At 45.5% G+C, this 20,070-nt stretch overlaps 2 long non-coding RNA genes across 8 annotated transcripts; both read right to left on the bottom strand.

Annotated features, from left to right (window-relative positions):
* Positions 1-200: 200 nt before the first annotated feature.
* LOC143266838 (uncharacterized) lies at positions 201-6,764 on the bottom strand. 2 transcript variants are annotated; one of them, XR_013047508.1, is made up of 3 exons: positions 6,440-6,764; positions 1,498-6,353; positions 201-1,439 (listed from the first exon to the last, which is right to left on the bottom strand). It is a non-coding gene; the product is annotated as an uncharacterized LOC143266838 (long non-coding RNA). The 2 variants fall into 2 exon arrangements; XR_013047507.1 differs by having other exon boundaries at positions 6,444-6,764.
* A 2,886-nt stretch (positions 6,765-9,650) lies between these two features.
* LOC107399955 (uncharacterized) lies at positions 9,651-15,041 on the bottom strand. 6 transcript variants are annotated; one of them, XR_013047632.1, is made up of 7 exons: positions 14,616-15,041; positions 13,776-14,209; positions 13,388-13,446; positions 12,456-12,592; positions 12,168-12,264; positions 11,288-11,402; positions 10,343-11,157 (listed from the first exon to the last, which is right to left on the bottom strand). It is a non-coding gene; the product is annotated as an uncharacterized LOC107399955 (long non-coding RNA). The 6 variants fall into 6 exon arrangements; XR_013047628.1 differs by adding an exon at positions 11,487-11,578 and having other exon boundaries at positions 9,651-11,157; positions 12,456-14,209; XR_013047631.1 differs by having other exon boundaries at positions 10,341-11,157; positions 13,388-14,209.
* Between the last annotated feature and the right edge of the window lie 5,029 nt (positions 15,042-20,070).

Raw genomic sequence — 20,070 nt, 5'->3', positions numbered from 1 at the left:
GAGTCTTTGATTATAAGAATGACCTAACTCCATCTCTTTGTGTACCTGTAATATTGGCTGTAGAGATTAGGGTACCTAGCACAATGTGACATCTCACCATGAATATATAGTTGAAGGTTTCCTTTAGGGGAGGTGATACTGAGGAGGACATGATACCCTAGTCATAGGTGGGTCTGTTCAATAGACTATGATATTCCTAGCAGTTTGGCTAGACAGTAAGGGAGGGTTTATCCAGCAGGAACTGATAGTGAGCCATATCTGTGTATGAAGGCCTTTGGCTGCAGGGTATGTGTGTCAAGACCTACAAGGCATTACTTCACCAAGCCAATGCACAACCCTACACACACACACACACACACACACACACACACACACACACACACCCTAATAGACTTCTATTTTAAGCCTTTGCTCTCCACACAGGTCTAGGTGTCAATGGTAGCATTGTATTCCCACACTTATAGCCAAAGCCACAAACACATACATGACTACCTGTATTCCTGTGAGGAATGCCCCACTTCTACAACAATGCCACACATTCACAGGTAGGTGCCAAGTCCTAGCCTTTCCCTAAACCCATAGATCCATTCATGGGGCTAGGGGAAAAACTCCAGGGACTCACAACCTGGAGAGGGTTCCCACAGGCCTGCATGCATGATTGTATATGTGCATGTGTGCATGCTTGCATTTCTATGTTTGTTCACCTGGTGTTTTGCTGTGGGGAAGAAGGTACCTAGCAGATCCTAAAACCTAACCATGTTTGTGTATGTGGAACTTTGGTTGTTAGGCTAGAGACAAATACCTGACCTGACACTTGCCTTATATGAATATGAGAGCTGTGCCTGGGTGTTTGCCCAGGTCTGGGGTTCCTAGCAGGATGTGATGCCTAGCCCTGTGCATGGGACTTTACTGTATCGCAGTGGATCTTTAGGAGGTCAGGATACCTAGCTGCATAGGAGGAATATTGGCTGTAGGGAAGGGTGGACCTAACAGAAGCTGACACCTGGCCCTGTTTAGATGTTTTGGATCTAAGGAAGCTCTAAATCCAACAGATCCTGCCATGTAACTGCATGTGTGTGTGTGTGTGTGTGTGTGTGTGTGTGTGTGTGTGTGTGTGTGTGTTGTGTGTTGATGAGGGGGTGGCTTTGCCTATAATGGAGACAATAACCCTGAAGGACCAGTCAAATTGCATGTATTGCGAGTCTTTGGCTCTAGGCAAGTGTATACCTAACAGTACAGGGGATTAGATGTACATATATACATGTGTGTGCATGTGACAGAGGGAAGCAGATAGAGGGGGAGAGAGGGGGAGAGAGAGAGAGAGGAGAGAAATACAGAGATTGGCTGTAGGTAATGGACACCTAGCAGCAGAAGCACCTTGTTAGCTGTTTGTAAATAGGGCTTTGGCTCTATGTGGGACACCTCACAGGACCTAACACCTAGAGGTTGGGGTTGATTTTTGTATGGGTGATTCCTCTACCTCACAGGACTTAACACCTAGAAGTATATGTGGGGCTTTCCTTGTATGGTGGCTATCTTCTAGGACCTGATAGCTAGCTGAGAGTGCATTGAGTTTGTGAAGGCATTTGTAGGAACATGCATGCCTGAGCATGTTTCTGAGTGTGTGAGTGTGTACCTAGCATTTGATTGTAGGGGATGGGGTGCATACTGGTAAACTAGCTGTGTAAGAATATTGCACTATGAATATAGAAAAAGAGGTATGTATCAGGACCTGACACCTAGCCCTGAGTAGACAGCTTTGTCTGTTATGGAGTGGGAACAGCAGGACCTGACCTCAGACTCTGTGTCTCTCTGTCTCTTTGTCTCTGTCTCTCTGTCTGTCTCTGTGTATGTGTTTGGCTGTAGGGGATGGACACCCAGAAGGGCATCATTTTGACAGCTGTGTGTAAACAGGGCTTTGGCTGAATGGGGGAGACCTTGTTGACATGACAGCATGAGCACGTGCATGGGATCATACAAGCATGTGTGCCTGAGTGTGTTGTGAGTGTGTGGCTGTGTACAAGGCACTGACTATAGGGGAGGGGTAACAGTACTAGAAAACTAGCTGTGTAACTGTGTGGTCCTTTGGATGTAGGGGAAGAGGTGCCCAGCAGGATCTGATGCCTAGTTCTGGGTGTTTGCACTGATGTACCTGAGGCGATTCCTATCAGGAATGTGACCTAACCATGTATGTATATGTGGTTGTATGGGAAGAGATAAATACTGGCCCCTGACACTTGTGTTATAGTATGTGGGCAGCTGTTTATGGCTTCTGTGGTTATAGGTAAGCAGATCCTTAGAAAAACCAGATACCCAGCCCTGTGCATGAGGCTTTAGCCATTGCATTGTTGATCTCGTGGAAGATGGGCTTCCCAACTGCACAAGAGGAGCATTTTCTTTAGTGGACAGTTGACCTAGCAGGACCTCACACCTAGGCATGTGTGTTTGGCACCTGCTGTAGAAGACATTTTTTACAGTAGCACCTGACACCTGGCAATGTGGGGTGGGTTTCAATTTAAGTGTGGGGACACCTTACAGATGATGATACCTAGTGTTGTTGGCAAAGAGAAAACTTGGCTTCTTGGTACAGTAAAAATAAAGTCAAATTCCTCCCCCAGGCCTGTATTCATCAAGCCTCACATTTCTTGTTTTCTACCCTTATTCTCCAAAATATCTAAAGTCTATAACTTGAAGATACTTCCTCTCATCAACTTCATTAATAATATACTGACCCTGGGTTTCTATTTTCCTAGTCACTGACTCATTTTCTCTAAGACAGCTATCCCCATGACAATGCAACACACTCTCTGACCACTCACCCCAATTTCAAATGCATGTGTGCGCAAACACACACACTTTTCTTTATAACATCATCATCTTCACCATTGATCCACATATATTACTATTGAACAGGCATGGCTGCAAACCCCCTAGTTTCCTACATAGACTGCTAGGTGTCATGTCCTAATGGATCTAGACAGCTCCCAACTGCTGCTACCCAACATACACCATTGGGTTCATAAGACACACTGCAGTGAATCCCCCTGCTTCTCCCACAGAGACTCATCCCACTATCAGGAACTGCCCACACAACAAGCTTTGATAGTTACTGCCCCCCAGTCCTGCTGCCAACCCCCCCCCATGTACCAGTAGTTACCAGGCCGTGCTGGACACTCAGACCCCTGCCACTATAGCCTGAAACACAGCTTGGTTCCAGGCTTTGCTGCACACCTGTCTGAGGCCTGGATGCCCTACTGTGTATCACATCCTCAGGACTCCCCAGTCCTAACCCGGATGTTGTGCATGATAACGGCCTCATCCAATAAGTTTCTCTTCCTTCACCCATCCTGCTGCCACAATAGCGCTGCTAATTTTCAGCTGTGCTTAGACCCATGCCCCTGTCTGGTAGTGAATGTTGTCAACAGAATGGTGCTATGTTGGGTAAGGCTTGAAGCCAATTATTGTATATGTATACAATATACTTCAATATACATGACTTAAATCCACACAGAGTGGTAGTGTCTGATAGCAAGAAACTTGATATGTCAGTGATGAAGGTGTCTAGAAGAGCCTTAAAATTGCAATGTTCACTGGGTCAGTAAAGTATATTGGAGGTAAGGGTGTGTGTCAACATTGTCTGGTACCTAGCAAGTCATGTGTGATGAAACTTGTGTTCAAGTGAACCTGACACACAGCACTTTATATGCACTGTGGTGTGGACAGGGGTTAATGTCCAGCATGGCCCAGTAACCAGCAGTAGAGCCTGAGACCCAGCACATGGTATAGCATAGGAAGGAGTCCAGTAGAAGCTGATGCCTAGCAGTGTGGGTGTGTCTTCAGCAGGAGCAGGGTGTCTATTAATGCTAATTGCTAGGTATTGTGCAAGACCTGACAGGAGGAGACATTCCCAGAATGGTCTGATGGCTGTCGATTAATGTGGGGTATGAGGTCAAACTGGACCTGGTACCTAGAGTGGATGTGTGATCACAGGGGTGGTGGTGTGTCCAATGTGTTTGATGATAACTGTATGTCAGAAAGGAGCAGTGGAAGAATGGGGTGTCAAGCTGGGCACAATCCCTACTGTGTGTGTGTGTGTGTCAGCTTATGGGTGATCTAGTGTCCATCAAGGTCTGATCATTCATTTTGAAGTACATTGGCAGTATGCAATGTGATGTCCAAGTGTGCTTGACACTTCAGTGTGTGTGAGGCACAGAGGGAGCCAGCAGAGCCTGACACCTGACAGTGCATGTGAGGGCTGCAGGGTGATGTGTGCATTCCAGGGCTGTCAGCTAGCCTTGTAGGAGTTGCCATGGACTTTGGAATCCCCAGCAGGTCTGATATCCAACAGGGATATATGGGTTGATGGAATGTGGTATCCAGTGGGCCCTGATACTAACACTGTAGATTGTGGTGGTGTGGTGTGATACTCAAGAGGGCGTGAACCCTAGCAGTGTATGTGGAATTTCAGTGATGTTAGGGTGTCAAATGGGGTCCAATACCAGCAGAGTATTTGCATACAGTGGCAAGAGAGTATCCTGTATGACCTGATAAGTGGCTGTTAATAAAGGATTATGTGGGTTGCATTCTGGATCCAGACATAGGAATACATGAGAGGTATGTGTGAGGGTTTGTTTAGCAATGCCTGATAGCTAGCAGTCAATGTGTAGTTTGGTGAGAAGTCACACATGGCCCAATACTTAGCAGTGTCTTAGAAGCTCTCTCTCTCTCTCTCCTCTCTCTCTCTCTCTCTCTCTCTCTCTCTCTCTCTCTCTCTCTCTCTATTTATCTATCTCTGTGTGTGTGTGTGTGTGATGTAGAGGTTGGTTATCATGGCCTGACAGCTGGCAGTACAAGTGAGGATGCTGTAGTCCCCCATGCTGCATTATACCTAGTGTTGTATGTCAGTGCAGGAAGATTCCAGGAGTATTTGAACCAAGCAGTAACTGTGTGTCCTTGTCAGAAGGTAATGGTACAACAGTGTCTGATACCTTTCCCCATGTCTTAGTACATTGTGGTTGGAGGCATGTCTAGCATGATCTAGAATCTAGCATTGTGTGTGGGACAGCAGAAGGGAGTTGAATATCTAGTCCTAATACCTAGAGAACTCTGTGGTGTGTGTGGGTGAGGGGCATCCTTAATGTCCTTACATTGGCAGTGTATGTAAGTTGTTAACAAGGGGAGGGGCATAGGTAGCACATGTGAGTGTCTAGGTGTCAGCCCTGCTGCTTTCTCTAGCTGACTGGACCATCAATACAGAGATGTTATCAGATCAGCTGGACAGCTCATCTCCATCCCACATGGTGTGATAGGTTTCAGCCGTCCTCACACCACACAGCACACACTACACCTCCACCTCCTCATAGCCACACAACTTTCACTGTCAGGGATTTGTTGTCTGCTAGGGTGTGTCAGGAGCCAGGCTCTCTCTGGATGTCCTGGGGGAGTGTCTGCTCCAGCCATGCTCCAGCTTCTGTATTTTCATGTCTGGTGGCAGCAGGGCTCCCGAGTCCACAGTTCATCTACTCTGTGTTATTTCTGATCTTCCTTTCTATAAGGCAGGAAATCATGTAGTCCTCTTCTATAACTTTATGTGAGCATTATAGTGTTTGTATTTGAGGTCAATAGAAATGGTGACTGTGTTCAGTTTTTCAGTTGGTTCCTTATTGCTTGTTTTTAAATCTTCTTCTGCAATCATTTGTGGACAAGCCATTCTCTCTGCCTTGATTTCCATGGGTGACTGAGAAAATCGGCTGGCAGGATCTCGATGGGTCTGTTTCTGAGCCTTTGTTCTGTTCCATGTATCCAGTCTCCATTACTTCCCTATAGCCCTCTGTGGATCTCTCAGGCATTGTGAGAAGTCCTGGGAAAGAAGATCAGGGTCTGGAGGGATCTCTCCTGTCCTCTGCCATGTCTTCTAGGTTTAGGTCCCATTGGTTGTTACATCTTGTGTTTGAGCATCAGACTGGGTTTTTCTGAGTCTATAGATGAAATGCAAACATCTGTCACCTTTAGAATAACAACTGGTGGAGCCTGAGAGCTCATATAGCTTTGGATTTCTCTCCTCCAGTGGTCAAAGCATTCTGAATGCCAATTTAGAGAAATTATGTTAGAATTCTAATTAAATACTTGAGTATTTCTTTGTAAATTGTCTCTGCCTAATACCAGTGAGAAATGGGCCAAATGTATGACCTCAAGTTCTACCTCATCATGTTAGTGGAGGCCTGTGATAGGTGGTCCATGGGTACTGCCCTTCTCAGGAGATCCACTCTAGAGTTCAGAAAGAGAAGCACATTTAATTCCTAAGGCACTTCTGAGATATTTCTTTACCTGCTCAGGCAGGTTTTCTTTGTTATCTGTGAAGACAGAGAGGCATAGGTTAATTTTCTGAACTGTCAAAATGCAAAGGGGTCTAAGTTGGGCAGGATTCCACAGTAAGCACCCACTGGGAGGCTTCCACAAGGGGACGCTCCTGTAGATTCCCCAGGGCTTGTTGGTAATTTGGGGTGATTGTCTGTAGTTGGATGGTGGCAGAGAAACCATGTCATCGTCATCCACAGCATGTCCTCCTGTTGCTGTGTGGAGCCTCTGAGTTCCTCTGGAGCTCAGAAAATGGCATGCTAGTCTGCCAGGAAGGGGAGGGGAGAGGTGCTCTTTTTCCTCCATGTCACCAATGCTCAGTGTGCACACATGCAAGTCAGGAATTCTCGGGGTCCACGATTCAGGATATGGCCAGGTACCTAGAAGAAAAAGCTTATGTTAGACCATTGGTGAGGCTGGCAGAAAGATTCATTCACCACCCTAGACCTGTGGCCTTTCAGACAATAGCTGGTTTATTTTTTGTGGAATTCAGGACCTAATGAGGCAGGAATAATGTCTATTTTCTTCCCCATGACCTTCCTATGGAAGAACTCAGTTGGGTCTCCTTGAGAAGCCCTGATTGCAGGGATTGGTTTGTCCTAGCTGCTCTGCTACTGTCCCATAAACGGGCTCTAGGATCAAGAAGGAAAAGCAGTTTCCACCAACATGTCTGTGTCTATATGCTGTGCTTCCTGCACCCAGCTCACTGAACACTTGCCTGGATGAGACTGGATGCACATATGGTGAAGATGAGGTTTGTCTGAACATATCCACCAGAACCTGCAGATCTGAGGAAAGAAAGGATGGTCAATGAGAGGTCTGGGGTTGACCTCTGAGACTACAAGAGACCCAGGCTGTTACCACACTAGTCATCTGATGTGTGTCAATGACCTGGGAAGAATTTAAACAGTCCCAACCAGTCAGCCTCTGTCCAAAAGCAAGCTACCCAGCATCACTTGGACTCACTTTATTCCACTGGGAAGTGAGTATTACTGAGCAACTTTGGGGTAGTGTGTGAAAACATCTTGGTACAAAAAACATGTATTGTCTGCACCTGTTCCTGCTGCCTCCAGGAGGCAGGCAGTGGGGGAAGAAGGATGTTGAAAATGTGAGCCTCATCATAATCTGACATCTGACATGTAACAATCTAAAGGCCACCATATGCTCCCTGCAGTGGCCAGCAATATAAAAAGTTCACATTAAACTCACCTGGCCTCTTAGGCATCAACTCTGGTTCCTAAGGATCACATTCTTAGGAACCATCATTACTAGGGCCTGGAGTCCAGATCTGCATGTGCGGTCTCCAGAAAGACTCCATGGCTGACCACACTACCCAAGGTTCCCTTCCACAGGCCATGAGTTCAGGTAAGTGCATCAGGGTGAGACATTCCTTAATGGTCACTCACTGACATACAGACCAGACATGGGCAGAGGAGCAAGCAGTCATTGTCTCTTGGCTGGTTTCCCTTGCTAGGTTGTGTGAATTCCCATTCCCCAGTCTCTGGAACCCAACACAAAGTCACTGGCCAGTGACAGAATGGATGTCACAGCATACAGGTGTGAGAAGATGTTCACCATCTTTGATTCAAAGTGTTCCTTCTCAATGGTGTTAGGATCGGAGGGGAGAGATGTGCGACCTACACCAAGTTATCTCAATATCCCTCTGTAGCCATGACACAGCTGTTTCTATCTATCTATCTATCTATCTATCTATCTATCTATCTATCTATCTATCTATCATCTGTCTGTCTGTCTGTCCGTCCATCCATCTGTCTGTCTATCCATCTATCTATCTCTTGTCCTCTGTAATACAAGCTAAGTGACCACCTACTCTTGGGATTGAGGCAGACCTGCCTGATCAGCCTCATTCTTCCTAACCTCTAAGCCAGAGTCAAGTTTAGACAAGAAACCAAAAACTAATCATCTACTACAGGCTGTTAGATAGTGGTCTCAGTGATGCTTTCGGCCATGTGCTGTCCAGAGATGAGCCTTGACAATCATCCCATTCAGAGTGGCCATCCTTCACTGCATGGAGAGGCTGCCTGCCTGTCAGGTGCACCTGACAACACTCTAGACAATTATCCCAGCAGGACAAGCAAGCAGAAGGCCTAGCAGAAAGCCCTAGCTGTATGGCTAACAAGACTGTCTAGGCCTGACCACTGTACCCAGTGGGACCTGGGTACAAAGTAGTTGTATGAGTGCTGACCCCACCTCTGACCACTGTGCCCTAGGTAAGGCCTACTCACTTCCAAAGTGGAGCAATGTCCCAGCATTCCATCCAAAGTGGTGGCCATTTTCCTCCAGCTTGCTGTCACTTTCCTGTTAGGAGACAAATATGGTTCTGATGAAACTCCCTATAGTGAGGCCCCTTCACAAACACATAAACTAGACCAGCATGCTGTGGGACTGTGTCGTTTCTGATGGTCAGGGCACAGGGATAAATGAAGGCTGCAGCAGAGAAGGAGGGAGAGGAAGGAGAGGAAGGAGCTCCCTTCCCCTCATGTGGGGAAACAATTCACTAGGATCAGAAACCTGAAGGTTGGACAGGTTAATGAGTACTGCAAGTTATTCCCCTGCAGACTGGTCCACAGGGTCTGTACATTCAAGGGTAGCTTGATATTGGTAAATGATATTGGCTCAAGTCCCCTCAGAGAAGGATGCTGTGAAACACCAGCCCTGGATCATATTCCCTTGATAATGAGAATTTTCTGGAGGGAAACCTGTGGTAGTTGGCTTACCTCCTCCTGTGCTGGACACAGACCCTTCATGCTGGGGAAGTGGGCACACTGCCATCTGGACTTCCTGCAGAGCTCCAACTTCTGCTGTCTCAGGCCACACCTGTAAGTCGCCACCCTGTGTCTCCTGATGTAGAGAGCTCATCACATTAAAGAGGACAGACATGGGAAAGGGACTCTAGGGGAACTTGATATACGCAGCACTTAAGCTAGCCCTACTGTGTATCCCTCTCCCCATGGCTCCTCCCCTCTCTCTCCTTCATCCTCTCCAAATCCCTCCCTTAGCCAATTCTTTCCTGCTGCCTCTGCAATCTCTGGTTCTCATCATCTGCTCTCCTTCTCCAGCTCAACTATGTCACCTTATTGAGAAGCGGGTTTGTACTGAGGCACTGGAGATTTTGAAGTCAGAGTTTTAAATTTGCATACCCACACAGTGAAACAAGTTAATGTGCCAATTGCAAAGGACAGATGACAGTATCAAATACAAAATTAGCATAGTAGAAACCCGAGGCCTGGAACCAGACCAGTGACTCTGTAATGAGCACTAGCAAGTGAAGACAAGTGGACAGAGGGGTTTATAGTGTGACTCACTCTGTCACACTCGGTCACTGCAGCTTCCACAAGGAAACCTTGAAGTCTCTCCCCTTTTAAAAATTTATCTTACTTTCCCTTTTTATTTTCTTAAATTTTGTTTTGTTTGGGCAGATGTAGGAGTGGAGGGCAGGTGAGAAGAGATGGGATCATGAGTGTGATCAAGATACTGATATAAAAGACACATAGAATGAATATATAAATGAATAAATGACTCAGCAGAGAGATAAGTAAATAAATAGATGAAATAAATAAATGAAGAGCATACAGGATAAAAAGAACATTCTCACCCTCAGGAGTGAATGAAATTTAGACATTTTTCAGAAAACAGATACAACTGAGAAAGACTGTGTTATGTGTGACAAGGTTGTCCCAAAAGACAAGGATCACTGTTTTCTTTCATATGCAAAATCTTCAGGTCATAGGAGTCAGAACATGAGCAACAGAACACTCAGGACATGGAATAGGACAGTGGTCTTCCTGGAATGGTCCACAATGTTCCTGGGAGGGGCTGATCACCTCTATCATCACACACTGTCTAGAGTGCGCTGCATAGAGTCCCAGTTGGTTCAGATTTCAGAAACCTTCAGTCCTGGGCTCTCCAATAACCAGGGAGTATGAACAAAGTACAGTGGCCTAAAACCAACCCAAAGTGGTTTTGACAAATAACAAAAGCACTGTGGGACCCATGAGCAAGAGGAGCCATGGAAGTCAGCAGACAAGCAGACAGAATCTGGGTGTCAGATGAGTAGAACTGGAAGCTCCTATCTAGAGTTTGTGGCTTATGGTGATATTTTATTTGTATTAAAATGTTATTTGTATGTTAATAAATACAGTTGCCCGGGGGTCAGAGCTATTAGCAAGCCATAGGAAAGCAGGGCAGTGGTGGCGTACTCTTGTAATCCCAGCACTTGGTAGGTAGAGCTAGGTAAGTCTCTGTGTGTTCAGGGGATACAGCCAGTATTGGATACACATGCCTTTAATCTCAATACCCATCATTGAAAACCTGGAGGTCTATACAGACAGGCCGTGATGAGGTGATCATGTGGTTGGGTTTACAACCAATGAGAAGGCAGAACAGAAACACTATAAAAAGACAGACACACAGGAAGTAGCTCTGGTTCAGAAAGGTAGGACCACCTCAGGAGGAAGGGTAAGGTTTTAGCTCTTAGCTCTGACCTCTTGGCTTTCTTCTTTGCATTGGTTCTGTGTTTCTTATTTAATAACATGGTTGGTTACATCTACAGTGGCTTCCTGCACTCCCTCTGCCACTGTTGTCATTAAAGTGAAAGCCCTGCCTCCAACATCCCAAGACAGGCACCAACTGTCCCAGTGACCCACCTTGAGTCCTCAGCTGTGATCTCAAGGCTCAAATGGAAAGAACTCAATCCATCAGACCAGGTAGCCAATCTGGACTCTCCTGATTGGTCAGGTTGAGGTCATGGGATTTATGCCTGGACTGCAGGTGGGGATCCTGTGAAAAAGAATTAGAAAGTAGCTTTTGCATGTTCTGTGCTTTCTTTCCAAGGATGTATCAGCTAGTGCATACCTCCTCCAGCCCACTGACTGGGGTCCCCAGAAGAATTCATGACAGCAGTTCTCACCTGCAGGTATCTGTTCACTGGTGGACATAGACTTCTATTCTGAAGGTTAGATTTGGACTTTGCTGCTGTTTGTAGTCCATCCTGGATGACAGAACCTTCAGTTCAATCCCTGAACCTTTTAGGATGAAAGAAGCACAAGACTTGTCTCTTTTCCCTCAAACGTTTGAGAAATTTACCATTGATGATGTACATACAGTACCTGAAGCCAGGCATGGCAGTCCACATCTGTAATCGCAGCACTCAGGGGACAGAGAAAGGAGGTCAATCTCTGTGAGGTTGAGACTGCATGTTCTACACAGAGACTGTCGGAATAGTAAGGGCTATATAGTGAGATCCAGTCTCAAAAAAAGTAAAATATAAAATGAGGATTCAGGAAATTTCCCCATCTCATTTCTAGAATTCAACAGAATCCTCAAACATTTCTCAACCCTGCCTTCACTGATATGCAGCAGAAACACAGTGTGACACCATGTGATACCCACAAACTGAAAATTTCTCTCTCTTCTTGAAGAAAATGACTGATCTTGTTCTGTGCACACGGGACTCACAAGATGGTCAGGGTTCTAGAGGTAACTGACAGCTGCTGGGAAGATCTTGCTGAAGACTTTAACATGCCTCAGTGTTTGCTAACAACCCAGGATCAGATGGTCAGAATGGAGCTGGAGGCCAACTACAGCAGAGAAGCTGCTTCCTCCCTTGTCACACCTCTGCAGTCTCTCAGTCTCCCATTGCTCTTCAGTTGAGCAAGTCAGTGATAACATTCCCTCTGTGTCAGGGATGCTTGCATATGCCACTTCATGGGATCCTTTTCTTCATGAAATCAAGACCAGGCTTCAGAGACTCATCTTCTACCACACACAGATACTGTACTCAATCTTACCTGCAGGCCCATGTTTCATACAGATTAGACCCTGGATTCCCTGTTGAGTTCATTTCCCCTTGTGAATCAGTGATCTGCTCCCTAACTGGAAGGCATCCTGGAAAACAGTTGAGACACTACACTCAACCAGTGCTTCACACTGCACCAGGGGATGTCATCAAGAGATCCATGATGATCAAGGTTTCCTTCTGAGTCTGACCCCAATGGTGGGCATTAGTTATAGAGAAGTCCAGTGTTCTAGCCTTGTAAAGACAATACCCAGGATCAGGCCTGGCAAGGTCTACTTACCTTCCCACATTGGAGCAGAACAATGTTAATGCAAGGTCAAATGTCAGTTATAAATCCTTTCATGAGATGGAAAAAAATGATGAAAGATTCTTGGATCAGGAGGTGGGAGACAGCAAGTGAACCCTGGATGAAGGAGGCTATGGAGACAAAGACAGAAGTCATCAGATCTGCCAAAGGACATGTCAGACAGGAGTGGCAGAGGACTCCACTGCATGATGGAGCCACCCTTCTCTTCTGCCAGACCCTTCTTCAGTAGCCCAGAATGGAAGCCCCTTTCCAAAGCAGCCTCATAGTTCTCTACCTTGACGTATGCCAGGAACCATCAGAGCAGGGTCTTTCCTCCTTAAGGCTGACAATAAACCCAAGGTCACACTCTGCTCTGTTTGAGACATTTGTTCCTGGTTTCACTTCTTCAAGACCCCTGTCCCAGGAAAATCTCCTTTTCTCCTGACTCATTTCAGGTAAGCTCCTCTGGACAGACTCTACCCTCTCTATAGGTCCTCTCATTTCCTCTTCATCCTCTCCACCTCCTGTCCCCTGTTCCTCCTCTTATATCCATTCTCCTGTCTCCCAGTGGATTTACAGTTCCTGCGGTTCTTCTAAAAGACAGTCAGAAAACAGTTTGGAGGTGATGAAGGGATCAAAGAAGATGGAAGACTGAGACCTGTGTGCCAGTCTGTCCTGTTGTCAGAGGCAGCCCTTTTTGGTGACATGGAACCTCTACCGATGGGGATAGATGAGACCCTCTACCTGAAGGATGGACACTGGAACCTGTAGCCCTAACTAATCATCACACAGGACACAGATTTCCAGCCTGGATCCTTCCTGTTGCACTACACCACACCAAGACTGTAGTTTAAGTAGACCATTTCACAAATAAAACCCAAAAGAATAAAGAAAGTGCCTCTCTTAGTGACTTTGACAGGACTTACTCAGCACTGAGGAGGACAGGATTCCACTGACTGCTTCTTTCTCCTGCTACACCCCAGCTCTGTAGGAGAGAACAGGATGCTATTTCCAAGACAGCATCCTACTTGGGTGCCTTGACACATGCTAGGAACCATCAGAGCAGGCCCTCTCCTCCTCATTGCTGGCTCTTCCTAGCTCCCTCCCAGTCTGCACTTCAGGGGAGGGTTGTTCCTGCTCTAGACTGTGCAAGGCCCCTATCACAGGTCAGCACACACATCTCTTTCATGTCACTTTGTTGACAGGAAGTTCCTCAGGACAGACTCTACTCCTTATTCTACACCACCTCTCATGTCCCCTACTCCTGATTCAAAATTCTTCCCCAATTAGTCCCCTTTATCTCCTTTCACCCACCTCCATTCTCCAGAGGATTTGCACAGGTCTTGCTGTTCTTTACAAAAGGCAGTCACAGAGTAAGTTGGAGGGTTAAAGTGATCAAGATGATGAGCAGCCTAGATTGGTATAAAGTCATTCCTTGTGGTAGAGGCTGCTGTTTTCCATGCATTGTGAGTGGTCCTACAAGCACAACCAAAGCTAGGAAGGTAGAGGGTCATGGGGTCCATGCACCTTATGACCCCCAATTGTCCCACAACAGTTCTGAAGCTGGATTAAGCTGAAAGAGATACAGAGTGGCAGCTCAGACCCAATAGCTGGAGGATGAATGCAGGCAGGAGCCTGTTGTCCTGGGTTGGAGGGAGCTGGCACACTGGAGATGAGTTCTGGCTCACTTCTGTGGCAGTCACCCCTCACCAGGTCTGGAATTCTATTGGGCCATTTCAGTTTCCACACTTCAAAGCAGAAAGAAACATGAAAGCACCTCTATTAGTGACTTTGGCAGATGAAAGTTCTGTGCCATATTTCTCTTCCTGATTCCTCCATTCTGAACCTTTAACCCCTTTAGGCAAACTCTCCCCGTTCCCACCCTGTGGTCCCCATGCTGTGCTATCTGCTTTTGCCTCAACCTTCCATGACTTTACATGAACAGGAAGCTGTGAATTTGCCATCTAATGTACTACATATAAAGTTCTGTGCCCTCTGAGTGGGTACAAGTTTTCATTTAAAAAGGATATTGAAATAGCATATTGAAAAGACAACATAGGAATTCATCTGTGTGGCCCAACCTACTGTTCTCCATGTAGGTCTCCACTGTCCTCTCTTTCCCTGCAGCCCCTGATGCAAGGGTTCAGGGCTCACCTTGGAGTGGGCAGGCAGCAGCAGCAGCAGCAGCACAGTGCTCTCAGTGCATGGGAAATTTGCTTCCTCACCAGCTTCCAGACCCTGAGTGGCCTGGATCCAGATGTCATGGGTGCCACCTGGGGCTGGTCACTGGGAATGTCTGGCTCCTGGGATGAATCTTCTTCACAGAAGCCCAGGTTCAGAAATCCTGTGGGTGTTGCATCTAAGACTGATTCAGGGGAGGAGAGATTGCCAGGCAGGGGGTCAACAGAATTCCTGTTGACCGCAATGTCCTCTGTATCAGTGTTGATGACATCAGCCATAAGAGCATCTTTTTCTGGGACTGTGTTGTCTGAACCGGGCATCACCTCCAGGAAGGAGAGTCTGTGAGGCACGATGTAGCTTCTACATCTTTTGCCTCTTTCTTCCACACCCTCCTCCTTAAAGTGATCCTTCCCAGCATGTCTACCGGTTGTAAATGCTGGTTCACTGGCTCTCTTCAAGGGGAGAGGGAGGCGAACAGGACCTGCAGGGCTGCTTGTTAATCAGGGCATCTGATCTTGCTGATGGCTGCCTCCACCACTCAGCTGATATTTGAGAATGTTGCATGTAGCCATTACATGATTATCTTCTCGCCTGTGAGTTAGGGATGAAACAATCTCCTCACAGGTATAGCCAATGGTGCACATGGTCTCCACGACCCTGGGCAGGATTTCTTTGGTGGCAGGCAGTACATGTTCTTGAATTGGGCCCAGCCATGCTCTTTCCACAAGCTGACAGATTGTAAATCGGTACCAGATAGGGACCATGAGTAGTCGGGCAATGATGATATGACAGGGTTTTGACAGATGGTAAGGAATGGGACATATTGTGGTGGTGATGACGCTGTGCATACCTTCAAGGGTTTCTTCCATATATGGAAAGTGCCCTGTGACCAAGACATACAGGACGATACCCAAGCTCCACATATCACCTGCCAGTCCATCATAGGGCTTTCTTGCCAAGATCTCTGGGGCCCAATAGAGCAAGGAGCCACAGATCTCCTCCAACATCTGCCCCTCTGTGATTTCAATTGCCATACCAAAGTCACAAAGCTTTGCATTTCCTGCTGCATCGACTAGGATGTTTTCCCATTTAATATCACGGTGTGCAATGTTTCTCTGGTGGAGGAAGTGAACCGCTGACACCACCTGCCTGAAAATCCCTCTAGCCTCCTCCTCCTTTAGACAGCCCAGTGCCTGGAGGCAGCTCTCGAGATCTTCTCCTGCCACATACTCCATAATCAGATAAGTGGTTGACAGTGTGTCGATCATGTCAAAAAATCGAACGATGTTCCTGTGTTCCAGAGACTGAAGGATTTTCACTTCAGTACTGATGTCAGCCACACTGTTGGTGTTTTTCTCAAGGACCTTGACAGCCACTCGTGTATGTGTGGGAAGGTGGCAGGCCAGCTTCACCTCCCCGAATGAACCACACCCTAGAGATGTTAACATCCTGAAATCCTTTTCAAGAATGTCCTCATCCATGTGGCTGCCCATGGTGTTCTGCTCAATTTCAACCACTTTATCTTGTGTGCAATTTCAGACCCATACAATGCTAAAAGAAAAAAATTAATGCAGTTTTAGGAGGGAAAGCTACAGCTTGGAATTCTCTGTTATGAAATCTGAGATATCCCAAGCAATTTAATGATGCTCTTCAAGGATATAAAAATACTAGAAGAACCTAAACCCAAGGCAGTGAATGAGGAGTCATAGGAAAGATCAGAGTTGGCATAAGTAAAGTTGGTATGCAAAGGAAAATCCTGAGATCCCTGAAAGAATGAGGTGCTCCTGTTCAAGGATGTGCCACGATGCAAACCCCACAACAAAGCTGATCAAGAGAGATCAGATACAAATTACACTATAGAAAAATTGATGTTGTAACTGATACAACTACAGTTCAGAGGGCCTTTAGGATGTTACAGTTTTTATACTGTAGAAATTATACTCCAGAAAATTAAAAAATATGAAAGGAATTCCTAGACATGTGTGAATATTGAGTTAAGATAAAATAAAAACACTTAAACACATAAGTCATAAGCAACCAGTTTGGACTGGCAACAAAAACAGCTCCAAACAAGCAGAGCCCAGATCTCATAGATTCCCTGAATCATTGAAGGCTTAGCAGAAGAATGAAGGCCAGGGTTATAGAAAATTCTTCAAGAGAGAAAAAGCAAAGGCCCACATCCAAACTCATCCCTGTGCCAGTGTTAGCCTGATCCCACCACCAAGTAAGCTCAAAGAATGGAGCAAGTGTTAGCTCCTTTCCTTGATGAGCATAGATGTGAAGATCGTTCATGAGAGTCTCTGATACTTCACCTCCATCATCCAACACACTAAAGAGCCCTTTGTTCATGGTCCCAATGGCAGAAGTAACATTTGTATCACATGGAACAACAGCATAACACATATGGAGACTGTGGGAAGAATCCACACTCAGCACAGTGACCAGAGAACTGCTGTGTTATAAGGAAAGTAGCTAAACTAGACAGAGTTTACAGGAGACAAAGCAGGTCAACAAACAGAAACAGGATCTACTTTGTCTCTCCTGGTCATGAGGAAGGAGAGGGCTAGGCTTGTGTAAAAGTCACAGTACCAGGCACAAAGATATGGTGGGGGACTGATGTAGTGCAGTGGAACATGATCAAGTACAGTGTAGGCCTGTATGGAAATGTATCATGCAAATTGCTTATGAGAATGTGTATATATAAAAAAATATCCTGAGTGAAATAACCCAGACTCAGAAGGATTAACATGGTAGGTATTCACTCATAAGTGGATAGTAGATGTAAAGCAAAGGATAACCAGAATACAACCCACAGGTCCAGAGAAGCTAGTTAACAATGAAGATCCCAAGAGAGACACATAGATAGCACAGCGAAGGAGAAATAGATGAGATCTACATGAGCAAACTGGGGGTGAGGTGGGGTAATTGAGGGTAAGGAATGGAGGATGAGAACATAAGGGAACGGGGAGTTTTGAGCTAGAACAGAGTGACAGAGTGGGAGAGCAAGGAAAGAGACACCATGATAAATGAAGACATCATGGGAATAGGCAGAAACAGGATGCTAGGGAAGTTCTCAGGAATCCACAAGGATGACCCCACCTTAGACTATTAGCAATAGTCAAGAGGGTGCCTGAACTGTCCTACTTCAGTAATCAGAACAGTGAATACCCTAACTGTCATCATAGAGCCTCATCCAGTAACTGATGGAAGCAGATACAGAGATCCATGGCCGAGTGCCAGGCCAAGCTCCAGGAGTCCAATTGATGAGAGAGAGGAGGGATTCTATGAGCAAGGGACATTGAGATCATGATCAGAAAAAGTACAGAGACAACTAGCCAAACTAGTGGAAACACATGAACTGTGGACCAATAGCTGAGGAGCCCCCATGGGACTGGACTAAGCCCTCTGGATAGGCGAGACAGTTGTTTAGCTTGAACTGGCTAGGGGCCCCCAGGCAGTGGGATTGGGATCCATGCCTGGTGTATAAGCAGGCTTTTTGGAACTCAGTGCCTATGGTGGGACACCTTGTGCAGACTTAGTGCAGGGGGAGGGCCTTGGACCTGACTCAACTGAATGTACCAGGCTCTACTGATTCCCCATGGGAGACCTTGCCTTGGAGGAGGTGGGAATGAGAGGTGAGTTGGGGGGAAGGCTCAGGGACAGGAGGAGGGAGGATGGGGAAATCTGTGTATGCATGTAAAATGAAAAGAAAAAAAATTAATAGTAAAAATAAAATGAAATTCTCAAAGAACAAAAAATTAAATGTTTCTTCAAAAGTATTTACACATTAAAAAAAGAAAAAACAAAAATGTAAATATAATCTTATTGCATCTCATTATTCCATGTTCAGTTGCTATCCCTTGGAGCCTGCTCTTTTCTCAAGGGAAACAGAGGAGCAGTGGATCTGGTGGAGAGAGGAGGTGAGGGTCAACTGGGAGGAGTGGAGGGAGGGGAGGATGCAGTCAGGATGGATACATACAGGAGGATGTACTCTATGAAAGAAGAATAAATATAAAGAAAACTGAAAACATAAATATAAATATGAAACAGCAAATCTAAATCCAAAACCAAACAAACTGGAAATCAACTTTTCCAATCTCAACAACTAGCAGCAATGTTCTGCAGTATTTCAGTAGTCCATAAAATGGAGGGAAGGCACACTTTCAAGCACATTTCATAAAAGAAGTATTCTCCTAATTTCCAAACCGTACAAGACATTTAAAAAAGATCCCAGTATCTGGTAATATCCTTGAGTGACAGATTGGAAAACATGAATGAGAGTAATTGATAGCTCACATCAAATTAAACACCACATTAATAAGACCAGACTTCATGTTCAAGACATTTTTAACCAGGAACACCAAGATTCGTCCACAGACAAAAATTGCCAAAGAGCACAGCATACACACCACACTGAGGTAGGTCCTAAATCAGACATCAGTGGAATGGAATGCCTAATATGGAAGAAACTTAGAATCAATGAAAGTGTTCCTACAAACATGCCAGTTCCACAAACACAAGTGTCACATTTTGTTCTCTCCAGGTCATGAGCAGGTAGGGGGATAGCCTTTGTATAATGGGTCCAATTCAATAGGACTTGTCCCCTTGACAAAGTACTTGTCCAATTCAATGGGTCAGGAAGTAAAATATAGCAGATAAATATGATCAAAGGAGAGTACAGCCAGATATCAGTCATGATCAAATTCCTCATCCTATGCATTTAATATATAACACTAAATTTGTAAAATACACAGGAACACTGCCAAAAATGACAAAGAAAAGAAGTTGATAGAAGGAAAACAAGTTGAGATGAAGAAAAAGGAATTACAGGGAAAAAAATACTACCCAAACCAATAATGTAAATAAAGAAATATTTAGATACAATTGACAAAATCGCAAACTGAGAACTTGGGAAACAAACTCACTATGTCCAGATCCAACAGGTCAGGGAAAAGGTCAAGTATATGGGAAACAACAGAGTCCAACTGCTCTCCCACCAACCAATGGATTCTCTGAAGTACAGACAAAACCCAGCCTCAGACAGTGCCTTTTGATTGGCTAGTGTCTAGCATACCTCACAAGGATTCCGTGTGATGTCACATGCTATGGGCCAATCAAGGCTCAGAAAAAACCACAGTGATTTTTTAAAATTATTTTCTGTTAAATTATTAAAATTTTTTCCATTCATGTTCTTGTCCCCAAGGACAAATGCCCTTAGCTGAGAGTGCTGTTATCCTTCCCCATCCCTCTCCTGTTACTTTCCCAGAAGCCAAGACAGATTTATTGCTGTCACACAGTCACACATTGACTGTATCTCTCCCATCCACCCCATGAATCTAATCAATGAGCTCTTCAGTAGCCTAAATTCCAGATCCCATCCTCTATCATGTAGCATATTAACCAAGCCTGCTTCTTGGTGTTGAAGCAA

This window comes from Peromyscus maniculatus, chromosome 23, assembly GCF_049852395.1.
Source record: "Peromyscus maniculatus bairdii isolate BWxNUB_F1_BW_parent chromosome 23, HU_Pman_BW_mat_3.1, whole genome shotgun sequence".
In the NCBI taxonomy this organism is placed as follows: Eukaryota; Metazoa; Chordata; class Mammalia; order Rodentia; family Cricetidae; genus Peromyscus; species Peromyscus maniculatus.
This window is presented reverse-complemented; position numbering and strand designations above follow the sequence as displayed.